At 39.6% G+C, this 18332-nt stretch overlaps 1 long non-coding RNA gene across 1 annotated transcript; it reads left to right on the top strand.

Annotated features, from left to right (window-relative positions):
• The first annotated feature begins 13947 nt into the window (after positions 1-13947).
• On the top strand, positions 13948-16206 carry LOC129213197 (uncharacterized). Its single transcript, XR_008579385.1, has 3 exons — positions 13948-14058; positions 14926-15090; positions 15769-16206. It is a non-coding gene; the product is annotated as an uncharacterized LOC129213197 (long non-coding RNA).
• Positions 16207-18332: the final 2126 nt, after the last annotated feature.

Genomic DNA, 18332 nt, shown 5'->3' with positions numbered 1-18332 from the left:
AACATCTTCTATAATCACCTGTATTTGCAGAATAGACTTCTGTTTAGACCCCAGGTATATGGACAGCATTTAGCTAAGTGTTACTAACAAAACAAAGAAAAACATGGGAACTCATCTTCTGCTGATGAGTTGGCCAGCAGGATGTCTTCCAAAAGGAGGATTTCATTTGGGTGAGTGGAATTGGATTTCACCCAGTTTTAAAACTAGAAGTATGAAAAACATGATCTGATAATCAGGCATCACTTTCACTGTTTCTTGGTGTCCTAATTCTGCCAGTTCTTCAGCAACCCCTTAGAGTTTTCCAAGGAAAACTGTATAAACAACAATGGCAAAAATAGCAAGACAGCTATCAGAGAAACAAAGCCAATCAGTAAAATGGAAAATAAAAGTGCAATCTTTAGCTGTTAAAATGCTGTAACTCCCTTTCCACAATTTGCTTTTATGCTATTCTATTGAGGGAAACATCCATAAGCCTCCTGGAGACTGCACTCTGGAGTATCCCCTGTGTAGGGATCTTGCCTGGGAGGTGGGATTTGAGAGTGCTGACTCCAAGATGAGGGCATGGTGCTTTGGCCCTTGTTATCTCTGCTTCTCCAGTAAGTCTGGTCAGAGCCCATGGCAGCTTGTGGGGATCGCAGCTGGCTCTGAGCAGCAGAAGCCATCATTACACAACCTCTAGGAAGAAAAATAGCCCGAAATGCAGCTTTCTCAAAAGAGCAAAATCTGTTTTGAGATACTGTCTCATTACATATAACTGAGTAAAAACTCTTGTTTATATAAAATAATCTGGGTAAACCTCACTGAAATAGAGCAGCGATTTGTTTCCCTAAAGTGATCTTAACAGTGCATACTTCAAAGTGCAAGCAGTGGACTGTAAGCCAGTTGCTACAACAATTTTACAGCCCTGCTATAAGCAGTAGGAGTAAGACTAAATATCCAAACCTACTTGCTTGTAATGACATGGGCTTGATGTAAGAAATTCAGAACTGAGCTAATATAGTTACTAAACTGTCTATCTGTGTCCAGGGAATGCTGAACACATGCGGAGCAGATGGAAGAGATTAAAAAAGCATAGAATTATAGATGAGAAATGTTCACAATTAAAGCAACAAACATAAGATTTCTATATATGTCTCTTTCCTGATTATTTTGAAGGGTGTTAGGGTGAAAAAGGCTTGACGTACAAAAATTATTGTTAACTCCATTTAGAATCACATTAATTTGACTCAAACAACGCTTTTCAAAATGATCCTTGTTTCCCTGCACTCCAGCCTATCAAAAGCAAATCAGTATGTTTAACTCCACCACTTAATTTAGGACCATTTTAAGTTGTATGATGAAGTTGATAATTCAGCTTGTCCTCTACTGTTTCAGCTACTAAGGAAATTCCAGTTAGGATCTGCTGGATCAGATATCCTGTGTCTCAGCTGACCCAAAATCCCCATGATGGCTTTAGCACCATTCTTAAGAGAACCATGCATACTTAGTGACTAACACACTTGTTTACCTGATGATGGCAGAGGATTTAATTTGAAAGATAATGGTATCAATATTAGAAATCTCAGAATTAAAGGATGGTGTCTTGAATATTCTTACTTTTTGCTGCTATTTAGTGCAATTCATTAATAACAATGAATTAAGTAGAAAATAAAAGAAGCTTAATGGATCGCTCTTGTTGGTGGGAAATTCTCTCCATCAAAATTGTAAGTGAAAAGTCAAAATCTTTCTAGGACCCTAAAATGTTGGGTTTTTTTTTAACGAAACTCTAGTCTCTAAGGATCATGTATCTTACTCCCACTGTGCAAAGCTGAATAATGCTGTAGTAAGAACTATCTAGCTTGTGCTGCTGCTCACAACACTAATGGTGTGGTCTTTGTGCAAAAGCAATGGTACAAAATTGGAAAAGATGATGAATTTTACTCCAGCCCCAGGGTTTTACAAAAGTACAGGCTCTCAGTGAGCTAAACAGACCTAGTTCATGTTAAGACTGTTTTTACGGATCCCTGACAGGGTGTAAAATTACAGACTGGTCAATGCAGATAAAGCTGACACATACTTTCAAGCATAGCGGGAGTTTAGGGCTATATTTAACAAAAACACTGAGTTCTGTGTTTGGGTAATACACTCTGCCTCTGTACTCAAAAGAGTCACTGGAATCCAAATTCCCTTTAGCTTCTCCTGTTGATTACATCCCACATACTGGTTTCAAATTCTATCTGATTGTGCTTGTTTGGGGAAAGAGATATGGTTTTGAGGTAAATACGTGGAAGATATCTTTAAATGCTTCCAAGTTTTAACTCTCAAGGACTTAGACTCTTTTCTCCATAGTGTTGGTAAAAATGCAGCATCGTATTTTCTTTCTTTTCATGCAGGTGAAAAAGTGCAATCTCGACAAGCTAGGGAGAAGGGACATATTTTCTGATGATGCCTAGAGCACATCTTTGCCACAGAGCTAAAAGTGAGTCTCCTGCACGATGTGGACAAAACACCTTTTTGCCTTTATCTCATTGTTGATAACATTAGACTACTAGAGTTAGGTTTTTGAAAGAGCTGCGTACTGAGTGTTAGGTTTTAAAAATCAGTCTGTAAACATCATAGTAGAAGCTGCTGGTACAGTGGAAAACCCAGGCAAAGCAACTCTTTGTAACATTAGCAATTAGGCCCACTCCCCAGACAAATGTAATGCAGCGTCTGTATTGTGTCGACTTCTAAATATATGCAATTAATGTTCTAAAGTCCATTTCTTTGAATCATATGTGACAGGAATCTTTCCCTGGTGGTAATGGCTATTTCTGTTCTGACAAACGCTGAGCACTTTTCAGATCTTTCTGAGATAGTTTGCATCATCTGACATTTCTGCAGGCAACATTTGCTCAGTGGTGAATTGGATTGTAAATTCTACAGCTGTGAAGTTATAGGAAACGAGTCTTGGCAAATTTCTAAATAGAGCTCTGGTAAGGAGTGAGTAGGAATTTAATGAATACAGATTGTGGAATCAGTCTGTTTGTTTTGATTAGGGCAAAGTGCCTATATAATAGGTTTTTTGGTATTGCATTAGTAAGTGTGACAACACTGAAATTTAATATGTGTACCTATTTATATTATTTTTCTTTACTTTTCATTCTTATAAAACTTTTGAGTTTCTCAGCATTGGGATTGTGGCCTCTTAACTTAGAATTTGTATTTAAATCCTCCCAGCTGAACTACTTGCAAAGAAATGATCTTTTGAAGTCAGTAGCACCTGGAAAGGATTTTCCCCTGTGTGTAGGAAGGCAAGCTCTGTATGTGTGGTAGTTATGTTAGACTTTTCTTTATGATTTTTTGTATTTATAGCTTTATAAGATGAGGATGCTCAGAGAATTGCACTTTATAGCAACGGATAGTAATCAAGTGGTTTTATCCTGCATTAGGGAATCCCTCTGACCAGGAATAGTTTTTCTGGGCAAATGAATCCAGTTGAAATTTCAGTGTGTCTCACCCTGGGTGTCCCCGTAGTTTGTCTGAGACAAGCAATATCCCTGTGTCCTGCCCCTTTCGTCTTGCTGGTTCATATAGCAGAGTGACAGTTGCTTGGGCTGATGATAGCTGGACATCAGAGTCTCTTTCAGAGGCTGCCGCTGTCATTTCTGTATTGGCTAGAGAACAGATGAGATTGCAGAATGAAATGAACTTTCCCTTACAGGAATAAATACAATACAGCCTACACAGTGTTCCTGGATCCAAGCTAAGGAAATTCCATGGCTTTTTACAGGGCCTTTTTTACAGGGACTGGGGTAAGATTCAGTCTTCCAAGTAGAGCAATTATTTATAAGTTATAGGGACACACATATGATATTTATAAATGCCAACTATACAGAGACTTCCTGTTTCCATTGAAGTCAGTGGCAAAATTCCCATTGACTTAAGTGCCAACAGAATCTGGACTGCAATAAGACAAATGTTTCCCATTAAAATTATGATATAATTAGCATTGGGAAGCTACTTAATGAGGTGGATCTGATAGCTACAGAAGCTGTGGATCATTAGTATGAATTGAGTTTTCATTTGGTTCTCTACTACTTTAATTTAAAATTAAATAGTGTCCTTGTTTTTACCCAGCTCTATAAATTTTTCATCCTGTACCTCATCATGGTTAAAGCCATCGTAGTATTATTATTAGTGAAACCTACTTTGTGGACTCTGGCTTTGTCAAAACAAATTGAAGTTTCTGTTAAGGCAATGTCATTATTATCAGTCATATTCTTCAGAATATTAGCCGTATGCTTAAATTTAATTTCCAGTCAAAAGAGGAACATTTCCACATATGGTGAAAGAAAGATGGTAATTTTCAGTATAAGGAGGAAACAGACTCTCTTGAGACAGCAATGGTTGCAGGATCCCCGGGAATGGCAGCAGGTTGGTATTTGGCTGAATAGTTCACATGAACTGAGTTTAGGAGTAAGGATCTACTCTGCTAGGGAGCAACAGCAAGTACAGGACTGGACCACACTACCGTACATTCTGTAGCTCTGCCACCGGGTAACTTCTGTCTTTATATTTAGATCATTTACGCTGATCAGAGAGTTGTACGCAAAACCCAGGATGAGATATCTGAATTGTAATTCTGATGTTGATGTTGAGCCTCCCTGTGGCCCTGGACAGTCATTATTTGTCGTGTGCTTCGTGTTAGTACCTCCCTGGGCAGTCTGCTGCATGTGCACTTCAGTGACAGGCTTTGTCCCTAAAAGAGGGTCAAAGAAAGATGACAAAGCCGAGAGGGCAGATTGTGACATCGCCTCAGTGTATGTTGAATAGATTCTTGTGCTACAAATGGCTTCATTACAAGATAGGTGAATCTAGGAATCAGACCCTACTCGGTATATCACGAAGTTGTTCCTATATGTTATTTAAGATGCTGTTTCCCTATAAGTAAAACAAGGCTAATCTCTTTAATGACTTTATAAGGTGCTGTATGAACTTGCTAGTTACCATTAATTAATTCTGGAGATGAAAAATTGTACTTACATACAGGCCAGTTCTTTTTGGTTTAGGTTTTCTGTAAGTCCTTCATTTTGGTAAAAACAGAATTTGGCTTACATTAGTCCTGAGTCCTTGCTTATCCCTGTATTGACAAAGCTTCTACTGGAAGTCAGTTGAATTTTTGCCTGATTTAAGGTTGCTTTGTGGTAGATTTGGTCCATATATGAATTTTCCCAGTTACCAAGATGGTAGTTTTATTTTAAACTGAAATAGTCCCATCTGATCTACTATGCAAGACAATAGTAAATGGAAAAATACTCAATTCAGAAAAATAAAATTATTGGTATTTTTTCTGTACTTCATTTTGTGCTGTACAGTTCATCTTGGGTTGGGGAGTGAAACAAATATTGTTATGGAGAGCAAAGAAACAGTGGAAATATATTTATGTATTTCTAATTTTGTCTTTGGGTGTTGAATTGCCCTGGGTTAAGTTGCATAATGATAAGTAAAGCAACTGGACACAATCCAGTGCAAAGTGATGCATGAAACCAGCACTTTTCCCCCCTAGTGTGTGAAAATTTGTATCAGCAAGAAACAGATAGTCTAACTTGTATGTAGTTGGAGAACTGCCTGCATTTTGATACCTACATTCTTTTAAAATGAGTCATTCTTCAGCGCAGACAGAAGATCCCTAGCTTACTGAAGCTAAGAAGTGACATGCTGACACTGGGCTACATTAACCCTCCATCTTCGCTAACTTGGGTGTACTAACATGACCCTCGCAAGTGGTGACCAAAGAGGAGCAGTGCTCAAGGCTGTGGCAAACGCGGTTATTGTGCAGTATTACAGCACCATACCGTATGTTGCAAATCTATATCGGAGCCAGGGTTAGAGCTGAGATCTGCTAGCATCTTGTCACAAATCCAGTATGCTAAGCTCCCCATCACAGGTACTTAAGCGTATGAGTGCTTGGAGTGGCCTGGCTGCAAAACTCACCGTCCTGTTCAGCCACTTTTTGTCCAGAAGATGGGGCAAGGTGCTTCCTTTTTAAGGAAAGGGCCAGTCATTGCTTTTCTACTGGTAATCAGATATGTAAGTCGTTACAGGCTCAATAATTATCATAAAAGTAAATGCTTATGGTCATGATTTTGTTCTTTAAGCATCTTTCACTCTGAAAACCTAATGTGTGACTTTCTACCAACTATGTACCAGGGAACCCTCGTGTATAAAAAAAGCCTTTGGTGTTAAAAGGAAATTACATTTTTTAATAAATAACTTATTTTTAAAACAACCCTCCAGCATCAGAGAGAGAGCAATCAGAGAATAATTTCTCTGGTTTGCCTTATTTTTAAAGTAAAAAATTTAAAGCTTTCTATTTTTAGGCAGCTGCCTAACAGCTACTTTTATAAAGCATAGAATAACAGTATTTGTGTGAAAGAAAGAGGGAAAGTTCAATTCTAGAATGAAGCTCCTATTTGGATCTGGTTTTGTGGTTTTGGTTGTTTTTTTGTTGTTTTTTTTTTTTTTCCCCAAAATCCCCATTCTCTGGGAGGTAGCTGTTGTACTGGGATTTGAAGCAGTGCAAGAATAAATAAATAAATAAGTCAGATTAGTCTCAGGAATAGGGACTGTTTTAAGTAATGTTGCAGACTAAGCCAGTGTAAAAACATGGATAAAGATCATGCAGATTTTGACTGTTGCTCAATCAGTCAAGTCAGCAATACTGCACTTTTGTTTTTCTCAGTGTGTCTCCTTTAAATAAGGCAGAAACATAAACTCATTGCAGATTTATTTTACTTTGGTAGGTGAAGATCTGGAGCCTAACTGTAATTAAAAGTAGCTGTTTATGGCTGACTTATAGACCCCCCAAAGCTGAAACCAGCAATGGGAAAGCGAGCATGTCTTTCTCTACTGTGATAGATAACTCTGTCCTTTGGATGGATGTACAGCAGGCCTTTTCGAAACTGCTGGGATTTATTAACTGCTTTGATTGTTTTGATTGACAAAGGGGAAGCTGAACAAATGGTAAATCATCATGGATATGGTAATGCATCTCTGTGATCTCTGAATGGCATTTAAAGTTTCAGGACTTGTTCCCAAGTGACTGAAGCAGCAGGGTGGGAATTGAGGTCTTCCAGCTTTTTGTAGCAGATGCGCAGTACTTTGCTTTTGGATGCTTAATGTATGCTGTTGGAGCAGTCACCTGTGGAGTGTTCTGCTCTTACAATGGTCAAAGGAATGCTGTATGTTGGATAATCATTGCTGGAGCAGTAGACGGATCAAGCTGGACAACTTGACTGGTCTAACTAAAACTGAAGCGGAAGGACTAACACTGTCTCCTCTAGCTTAGTTGAGGCATTCAGCAGTGGCTCAAAGCTGTCTCACCAGGGCCAATGGGCACAGTGCCACCGGAGGCTTTTTAATGGCTCTGATGTTGCTGTGATGCTCCTGGAGGGTGATATGGAGCAATGGCAGTGGATTTTCATTTGTCCTAAACATGCACTAACCCTTGCACTCCATTACATTTTCTAGGTATGTGACAGTCAACAACCATGGAACTAGTCTTTGCAAAGGATGTGGCCACCATGTGTGGACTCATTAAATTCTAGACCCACTTGGCAGTAAATCCCTGCAGATTCGATTATTTTGGAGTCCTCTGTGATCGTGGAGCAGGCAGGATTTGCCTAAGAGAAAATGTCCTAAGAAGAGGATGGAAAAGAAGAGTGAATTCTGTTGCTTAAAGGCTGGTCCTGGAAGAATAGAAGGGATAATGCACTAATCAAATTCTGACAAGGTATTAAGGAGAAAAGAAGGGAAAGCATTTTTGAGCTGCCTGCACTAAAGCTGGATGCCTGAAAATAAAGCAGTTCTTATGCATAAACATAATTTTGATTTAGTTGGCATTATCCAGGGATAAGTCATACAACTATAGCAGCCATAGACGTCAATGCATGCAAGAATGGGCCTCACACATGCCGGTGATGCCAAGAAATCAGAGAGACCACCTGTTCCAAGATGAAGTACAATACAAATAAATTACAGATACCTTATCTTGCCCAGCTAGTATCAACACAGATAGCACGCATGGCGTGTGATGCACGTTGATGTGATTATGTGAATAAAGCATACCTGGCCTGACCTGCTTTTACAGGAGAAATACAAGTAACGGGGGGTGTGATCATAATCAAGAATTGTTCAGGGAGAGCTTTTCATGGTGATCAGTGAGGTCTACTTGTCTTTTCTTCACTGTGATACTTATGTAAATGTAAGTTCTTCAAATAGAAGCTGATTTTCAGACTCCAGTGAAAGGCAGGCGATCTATCTCTGACTTGCACTCTGCAGTATGGCTCTGCTTGCAGCCATGGTGGCAAGGGTGGGGAGATCAAAGCTTTGTACATGTCAGTCAGGGGTCGGCTTGCTGAGTCTCTTCCTTTGTGTTTTCTGAGAGCCTATAGAGTAGAAGCAGAGAATGGAGACTGAGGAGAAATAAATAGGCAGGGAGAAGGGAATGACCAAGACACAGGAAAATAACAAGAGTGAAAAGGTGAACAAGATCTTGTCTTGTACTACACATCTTAGGCTATCTTGCCTTTCTCCTTCTTGCTTCCATTGTCTGAGCCTGGCAGGAAGAATAGGACAAGAGTGGTATGCCTGCAAATGCTAAGTTACAAGCTCTGGTAGAATTGCCATCAGTACGTTAGGAAGTCTCTTGGCTCCCCCGATTTTCTCCCCCTTCATGTGTTTGTTACACTTCATAAGACTTCTTAAAATGTAAAGCCTTTAGACGTGGAGGATTTGCAAATGCAAACAACGATGTAGAAAACACTTGTTCAAGGACCAAGCGTGTGAAGTACTCGCCCAGCTTGGCTGCCAGCCATTCGCCTGTCTCCAGCCTGGCTCAGCACCTCGCGGTTTGAAATGTCCAGCCTCAGTGTGTGCAGAGAGGTTGATGAGCACCACCTTGTGGCTACTGGGCTGTGGACAAGGGCCCTGGGGTTGCTGGGGAAGGGATGATGAGTGGTTCTTCAGTGCCAGGAGGCAGCAGGATCAGGTTGTGAGTTAACTGTGTTCTCACGGAACATAATGTCCTGTCACCATGCTGTTGGGTTCTACAACATGTGTGCAAGCTATGCTGACAAGCTGAGGCCTTATGTATGTAAAAATACAGCCTGCGAAAACACTTGTAATCATATTTTATGAAAAAGGCTACTTCTCTGACACTGCTGAGTTAGCTGGGAGGATGATTATCAGGATTTATTGATAGGTCACTAAATCCTGCCCTGCAGTGAAAAAATCGAGAGACAAAATGTCAGCAGCAAAGTCAAGGAAGTTTCCAGTGCTGCCCCTTCCAGCTCCTCTGTTGTTTTGTGTGCTCCCTGTGACTTCTCCAGTTCCTGCAGGTGAGCGCAGAGCCGCTCTTAGATGACCCAAACCCATTTCATCCTGCCAGGGTATCTCGTACGTGAGCCTTCATCCCACCGCCATCTTTCCTAGTGTGTTTCTCCACAGTGGAGGTTCAGTTCTCCAGAAAGATTTTCCCCATCAAGCTATGAATAGCTTCCATTGCCATCGCTACCTGAATCATATCCACCCATGCTAAACCTTATGTAGATGCCTTCTATTATGTAGAAACCTGAGAAAATGGATCCTCGAATGAATAAAGGACCCCATTTCAAACAAAGCAGTCTTTTGGGATTTGAAATATCCTGCAGTGCTATATCCATTGGGACACGGGAGTGTTTAGGTGCACAGTTAGAGCCTATTTGAATTACGCTTATTCTAAGAGAATAAACCAGCTTATCCTGACAGGCTACAAGTTAGAGGATTTTGTGATTAAATCAGAGTTGTTCATACCAATTTCACATGTTCAAAAATCCAGAAAAATAAGAAAGGATTTGATGTGAGGGACAACCTGAGTGGGCTATGTGAGAGCTCTAGAGACAGATTATGATACTGTCGGGAAAGAGCTTAAAAGGAACATAACGGAGTGAGTTCAAACCATAGCAAATGTGTTGTTGTTGTTACTGTCATTAATACTGTTCCCACAAATGTTTGAGATGTCATCCGTATTTCTCAGACATGCAAGAAAGGATTCTGTTTGGCCAGGTAGTTCACAGTGTGATACAAGTTTTTTTTCAGTTTGACATGGAAACAAATAAAATAAACACAATATTGGCAATTACTTTGCTTCCTGTTGAGAACATGTTATGTAACTATTCTGGCTTTCTTTCCTCATAAAATAGGGTGGGGAAGATGACAGCTGTAGAGAAAATAACAATGTAAAGACATTCAGCCATCCTGCAGTAGTTCAGAGAATCACCTTTGGCAGGTACAGAAGTGGCGTCCTTGAACTTAAATAGCATCACAGCAAAAGTTCTTTATCACATACCATACTTTGATAAAAGAGAGAAGAATCAATAAAGCAGAGAGTGTAGACTGAACAACTGATGCTGAATAGAATTCTTAGGAGGCAAAGGGTATTTGAAAAGAATATAATAAGCAATCCAAGTTTCCCAAGTCCTCTATAATAACCCATGTCCAATTTCAATTACCAAGGGGGGGCCTACAGGAGGATTACTCCTGATTTTTACTGAGATAAGTAAGAATAGAAAAAGCAAGCACTTAAGGAATGAAAATTCAGCCATAAGATTATAGAGGATAAAATGTCAACCAGTAATTAGTTTAGGCAATGGAAGAGAGTGTATTCTGTTTGAAAAGGGAGAGCCAGACTGCAACTATAAGGTGATGTGCTCCTGCACTGGAGCCAGTGGAGCAGAAGGGGACTGGAGAGGAGGAGCTGGTCCAGTGAGGTACCATCGTGTGTCTCCATACACACATCAGTATGGCAAATACAAATCACAGCTGTCCAGGATGCAAAGTAGCTAATTTATCTATGTCTCACCCAATGAAACATGCAGCACCCAGGCAGATGTCTTCTTTCAGAGGTGAAACTGAACAATTAGCAAAGCTACGGTGTTTCAGAGGAACGTGAAAACACCTCAGAAGCTACCTTGTGCAGTGGTAGGGATGGGGAGTGTTGGGGAGAACCCACTGGTTCCTGTTGGTGCAACCTTTTGGCAATCAGAAAGCTCTATGAAGCATCGGATCCATACACAAGAAATGCAGAGCAAGAGAGATCTAGTCTTGTCTCAAACCTCTTCAGGTATATCCAAAATATTTATTGACCACAGACTCATTTTCTTAGTTATACAACTCTTCCATCTTAAGTTCCATCTTAAGACTCTTTAGGTTCCTTGCCCTTACTGCTCTCTTTGAAAGATCATGCCAATGTGTGATCTCCTTGAATAGTTAGAATTGGTTTATTTAGTTTTCAATCCAAACATACTGCTGATCAGATAAAAATTTGATCTCACAGTCATGTTAACCTTTAACTTAGCTCTTTTTCCATGCTATTTATCTCAAAATCTATTTAGAAAGGACTTGCATATTGTTTCTCCACTGTCACACTGAACAAACCATGCTCTTTTTATCTCTCCCTAAGACTGATATTTCTGTAATCATGCTAATAGCCAGTCTGCACTGATTCCAGTTTAAGCTAATCTGTTTCAACACTGTTGACTGGAATTGTATAAATATTTCACACAAAATCTTACCAATGCCTTGTCTAAAAGTCCCAATATTTCCTTCTCTACTAAAAATCTCACCTAACCCACCTGAACATTACATTATCTGTTGCCACAGCTGTGTCATACTGGCAGCTCTGGCACACTGACAGTCTATCAGAACACTGGGATCTTTTTCCTGCTCTGTTGCTTCCAGCTGATGAATCCCAAGAACATGACTTTGCAGTTCACATTATTAAATTTCTATCACTGCAGGCAAGAAGGTCATCTAATTCCAGTGTGATGATCTGGTCCTCCCCAGTATTGGCAATCCTTTCCAGCTTTGTATCACATGCAAACATTTTAAGGCTGGGTCTGGTCATTATTCCTAGTTCACGGGAGTATACATTAAATGGTATTGCTCCAAAGACCGATCGCTGAGGAACACCATTGGGTAATTTGTTCCATTCTTATAAGTCCTTTTTTTATTATAACTTGTTGCTCCTTGTTCACATTGCTTTTGTATTAATCCCTAACATCTCCACTTTCAGTAATGATTTCCTATGGAGCGCTGTATCAAATGATCTGTTTCAACTTCAACAGACTGAGTTCACTGCATTATTCAGTTCTAAAAAGACAGTTATCTTACTCAAAATATACTAGCTCAGTTTGACATCCTGTACTTTGGTAAACCATGTATTTTTTCTCACATTCTCTTTGCCTCCCTACAATTAACTGTTCTTTCTTTCAAAATTTGTTGTAAGACTTAGCATATACACTTCTTAGACTATATATACTTTCTAAAAACACTTTTTAGAATGTAAACATTATATTTGCTATACTGAAGTCCTAGGCAATCTTCCATTCAAATTCATTAAACACTGGCTGCTTTTACTTGTAATTTCATGTACCAGTTATTGCAATATGCTAGGGAAGAGATTGTATGTATCCCTCAATGTTTTTTGCATTAAGAAATACAATGTGTTTCTCCTAAGATATTGTAATTTCTGTTATCCTACTGCTGTTTCCTTTATATGTCATTCCCATCTGTCATCAGCCTTATGTAAATCAAAGCAAAGGTCCCCTTTGCTCACTCTGAAGTAACACCATCTCTTATTAGTTAATTGATTATTAAAGGAATCCATCTTTTACCATGCCTATGTCTTTGATGGAGCTCTGCCATCATTGGTGGCATTTATTTTCTGCATTATGTCTGGGAAGTTAAATTTTTCCATAACCAAGGAATTATTTTCCTATAATTTTACATCCCTTATAATTTGTATTCAAGTTTGAATAAAGGAAGGAGGCTGCAAAAGATCCTCAGCACAATCCTTCTGGGGGAGTTTGTGTCATCTCTTGTCCCAATAATTTCCACCCAAACAGAATCTATTTTATCTGTGTGCTCACAGGAGATTTCTTTACACTCAGCCATTTCTTTAACATTCAGTGATACCTTTCCTCCTCTGCTCTCATTTCTGTCTTTCCAAAGAAGCTCCCGACAGGGAGTGGGAATATTCTGTCCCCAGCTGAAGTGCAGAAGGCATCTCCATGCTCCAGCAAAGTTGTATAGAGACCTTGAGGCTTCTGATTTCTGATACTGCCTTTGGCATTGCCATTCTGTCTGTGCAGGCTTCGACACATACAAGACAATTTTGAGAAGATACAGGACACGTCCTGTCAGAGGCATGCAGAAGAGAAGCTGTGTACTGCCAGTGATCAGCTGGTAACTGAATACTTTTCACAGTCAAAGATGGTCTGAAATAGCCATTTGATAATTGAGCTGCCTGTCTGAACACCCTGACTCCATAGATCCTCAGGCCCTGACTGTCCACTCAGGATTATCAGAGAGAAGTATTAACACAAAGTTGGAGTACAGAAACGCTGCTTTTCGTGCTTATTGATTTGTCCCCCTGTGGATGTTCAGTATTTTTCTGGCAGCCAGAGCCAATGAGAATGGTGAGGGCATTTTGTACAGAGAGATCTACTTGAGCTAGCGAGTCATCTCCACGCCTTATTTGTTCTTTACTTCTTCAGAGAAATTATTTTAGCCACATCATGAAGGCATGCACTGAGATTATAAATTTCAACAGGGCCAGGGGCCAGGGGAGAAATGCGCTCCCACATACCTCATCCCCTGAATCTACCAGAGATTTGCTTCTTGGCAGTGACTGCAACATCAAACAAAAAATAAAGGACTTGTTGAGAAACAGCATTGCTGAAGTTCTTTTCACTGCAGTCACTGTAGCTGCACACACCCAGCTGCTGTTGTTGGGAGTGCCTCCAGCCAGAGCTGGATGATGCAAAGCATTTTTCAAATGTTTGCACAATGAAGAATTGCCATCAAGGGTCAGGAGCAACTGTTTTCAGAAAGTAAATATTGTGCATTTCTGTTAGATAATAGCTAAGGGCAGCACGCATTGTAGCTGGAGCCTGAAGGGAAAGCATGGCAGTGAGGGAAAAGCAGCTCTGGTCAGGACTTCTGCATTTCTCCACGTAGCAAGAACAGCCTTCTTTAACTGCAATGTTATTAATTCAGGTACAATAACTCTCATGCCTGGTATCTGATAATACTTTTTGACTATGTTTCACTCCTGCTGTTCTCATACCTTTCCATTGTAGTATGTTACTTACAGAGAGGACTGGCACTTACCTGGCATATTGTATCTGTAAAAGGTTTTAGTAGGTCTTGATTAGTAGTTCTCAGAGCATATTAGGAGGTAATTTCTCAATAGAAAAGATAGGAACAGCAAGTTTAGTATTGGAATACCAACTTCTGTGGGCTCTGTTTGATGTTCAGGATATTTTTTGAACAGATGGTTGGTCAGAGTCGTGTCTGTTGAGGAGTTTGGGGATTGACTACTGCAAAAGGACAATATGGTTTAAAGATGTACCACCAGTGCAGTAGAGTTTCTAAAAGGATAGAATGGTTTTCAAAGAAATTTTGGCCTGCTGTTAACAAATTTTATATGCCTTCCTCCCACTCGCTGAATGGCAGGAAACTACCTGAAGTGTCTTGTCTCCTTGGCAAGGCACCAGAGAGTCTGCATGAGGCTCTAAGAGTGAAACATCTAGAATGAAGACAAGAAACATAGGCACAAGGGCATAGAATGAGTTGAAGTGAGCTGAACATGGAGCTAACTTGGTAGTACTAAAATTTGTTCTATTGGACAGTGTTATCCTAAGCTTGCTTCTGGCTGGAAGGGACAGCCAAAGGGGGATTTATACTTCTGGTGAATGAGACTGGAGGTGATGTAGATATGACATGGTTAACTTGAGGAAGTGATGGAATAACTGAGAATAGGACAAAGCCAGCATCCTTCTTTATCCTCAGGAGTGTCTTGACTGCTAACAGATTTGCAGCACAACTGAAGTCCTTGTTTTGCCTTCTGCCTAACTTCATTAGGAACCGAAACATCTTTTGCTTGTTGCATCTCCACTGAAGTCAACATTTACATGCAAGAGTTGGGAGCAGTGGCTGGCGCGCTGTCTGTTGCCAGTTCTTTTTCCGTGCCTCTACTGATAGGTGGGTGAGACAGGACGGTTGTTTCACATGGGGAAAGAACTACAGGTAGGTAATGACAGTTGCAATAAACACTCAGTTTTGTGCCTACAGTTTTAGGATGGAGAGTGAACATGAGTCTTACCTAAGGTTGGTGAGCAGATCCAGCTTGTCTAATTCATACGAGTAATTCATGCAGTCTGTAAAGTGCTACTTGGGTTGTAAGCTCCATTGGGTAGATAGGATTTTGCCCATGACTTCAGCTCGTAGGCAGTATGCCACTGAAATGCTGATGAACAAAATTGGGCAACGCGTGCTCTGTTTCTGAATACCATCTTTCAGCTCCAGCTGCGGTGGAGTTTTGTATGTGCAGCTGTATGTATGATAGCTTAATAGAGATGACACAACAAGCCTGAAACATTTATTATTGTATGGGCACAACTACATGCTATGTATCATGTTTCTTAGAGATACCCGTGCAAGTATATGATAGTATTAATGGTATTATCATTAATACTATTTGTATTTTAATAGTACCTAACTCCCAGTGTATGCCCCAGATCAAATGAGAGATGACTGGTTTGGAAAAAGAAGTAGTTTTGGTGCCTTCACAGTCAGGCAGTTACCAGTTCAGCTGTTTGTAGTGTACAGCATCAATCCAGGTCTTTCCAAAGCAGCATATTCACATTATGTTTTTGACAAAAAACTTTGCAATGGGAACTTTCATTCTGATTTGAACTCTTTCAGGCAATATTACCAAATCGGGATTGTGACACTGGAAGATGCCCATGAGTCAGCACTGGGACCTGTATAGTTGAAGTGCCGCCTGCAGAATCAAAGGGCAAAGACTCAATTAACTCCAGGGATAGAGAAGCCTTATTCAATATCTCACATCTTGTTCTATAATCTGCAGATACATAACATGAATTTCCAGGGGATGTTTGCTTGAGGGTTGAGCAGAAGGAAAGATCCCAACATCCTAGCCTGTTATTTTGTTTCACCATAGACTCATTAGCAGTTAGGAAAAATGTTTTATAAGCGATCACATTATTTGTTTGTTCAAACCTGTATTGTAATGTGAATTAGATGCCAGTGAAAATACAGAATAATCTTTCCTGTTTAAAGAACCAAAGCTGCACAGTGTAGACCTCAATTTCCCTGAAGTCTGTGGTATTTATTTAAATAAATAAATAAATTTGGTTTCGACCTAGATCCAGTTCTCATTTCTGAAAGCTACATAAAGTTCTGACTTGCAGCAATTTTCTTCCTAAGTTCATTAATGTATATGTTTGTAAAACCAAGAATTCCAGCCTCTTATCACATGATTGTTTCTACATAAAGATATGCACAGGATATTGCAGGCAGGTGGAAAAAAGTGTGGTCCATATATATTTATTATTAACTGCTTTAACTTGACTTATCTGGTTTTATAAGCAGCATTGTCAGGGGAATTAATTGCATCAGAGTCAGTGGAGAGAAAAATCAGGGAAGAATTCTACTCAAAACAAATAAAGCTTTAATACTGCAAAGTTGTCATTATGTTGAAAGTCAAGTTGCTGGGAATAACTAGGGGGCTTGTTAATGCAGTCATGATCATCTTTCTGACAGAAGCTCACTTTCAGGAAATGCAATATGAAATTTTCCTTAGGTTCTCATTTCATTCCTATACTGTGGTTATTGTACTCTTAGTGTGCCTCCTCTTTAATTTCTCAGTTAGGAACTCATTTTCAGCATCTACAAAACTATATAATGAATGATGAGCAAGTCTGAGAGGAGTCTTAAGAGACTGCAAGTTACATCTTCTTTTCCTACTTCTGGGAATGTGGGTTTCCTCAACTAATTTGAGTTGAAGCCTTTGCATAAATAGGGTCATGTTGTGCTTCTAAACATAGCCACAATACAAGGCAGATCCCCAATTTCTGCTTCTTGTGGTTCCATTTTGAAAGACACTTTTCTTCCTAGCATGTCCTTTTTTAGCAGAGTACGCCCTAAGTGGGTGTATTTCTTCCTTTCTATTAATCTCTATGATATCTTACCAGTCTCTTAGGGACTGACCCTACATTTTGTGAAAGGCTGGAACTGCTATTGAAGTCTGTAGCAGTTGAAAAAAGTACAGAATCAAAGAGATATTCTGCTAGCAGCTTAAAGGCTTACGGAATTTGTAGCACTAATGTGGACATTGTTTCTTTGGGATTTTGTATGCATTCTTATGTATGTTTATCACATGCAAATCTATCTGTGGAATTCCTTTTCCGTCCTTCCTCAGTAATTCTTTTTTTTTAAGATTGGGCAGGAGCCTGAGTTCTTTTGCTAAATGTAGTAATATGAAGCAAAAAGCAAAAGCGTATAAATAATGATGCAGTAGGCAGAGACCACAGGAATGCCTGTTCTACTTCAAATCCGTTTGACTATGTCACATTTACGCTAAGATTGCTGTGCACTGATCGTGCAGAAATCAATCAGACCCAATGTAAGAGTCTCTTTCTTTTCCAGAGTGGTGTAAATAAACATGACTATAAATGATAGGTGTTCCTAGTATTTCCTGGGCCAGATGATGAATTGGACTCAAAATTACATATACAAAATGCATGACCAATTGCATATTTTAATTTGTAATTATCACAAGTGCATATACTAATTGCCTGCTATGCAGTACCAGTAAAATAAAAAAAACCCAAACCTGTTTTGTTTCAGGTTTTGTTGTCAATACATTTTCAGTGTACAACACAACAACTAATTTATTGGTCCTCTGAACATATTGAATATTCTTTATGTGAACAATCTATATATCTTTCTATAAATCATTAAATGCAAGATTCCTTCAACATGGGCTCAGCAAATCCCTAAGTTATTATGTACCTGCTGTGTTCCAAATGGTGATTTTCACATCAATGTCTTATTTAGGTTTTAGCCTCTTTAACAGTGGGCTGAGCATTGTGTTTTCATTGTACAGCACTAAGCATACTTTGTCTGATATTCTGTAATGTCTTGCAATTCTATACAGCAGTACAAACTTTGCTTAAAGGAAGCAAATATCCAGAGCCATCTGGAGATGTACTTCATTTCTCAGTGGTGGACAAAACTGTATTTCAGACAAGGACAGGAATGACAGAGCAGAAAAGCAGTTAGAGCACATATGGGAAGCAATATCCACTGGCAAGCTCTTTGGACACTACATCAATCCATGGCAGAGCTCCTGAGTGTTTCTCACTCAGAGTTTGCTCTAACTATAAGCAGAACTGTGTACATTAATTGAGCCACCTGCACAAGTGCCACAGCACCAGAGCCTACGGAAGAGGTTAGCCTGGATT

This window comes from Grus americana, chromosome 15 (genome assembly GCF_028858705.1).
Source record: "Grus americana isolate bGruAme1 chromosome 15, bGruAme1.mat, whole genome shotgun sequence".
NCBI lineage: Eukaryota > Metazoa > Chordata > Aves > Gruiformes > Gruidae > Grus > Grus americana.
The sequence above is the reverse complement of the archived record's forward strand: the minus strand, read 5'-3'. Positions and strand labels throughout refer to the sequence as shown.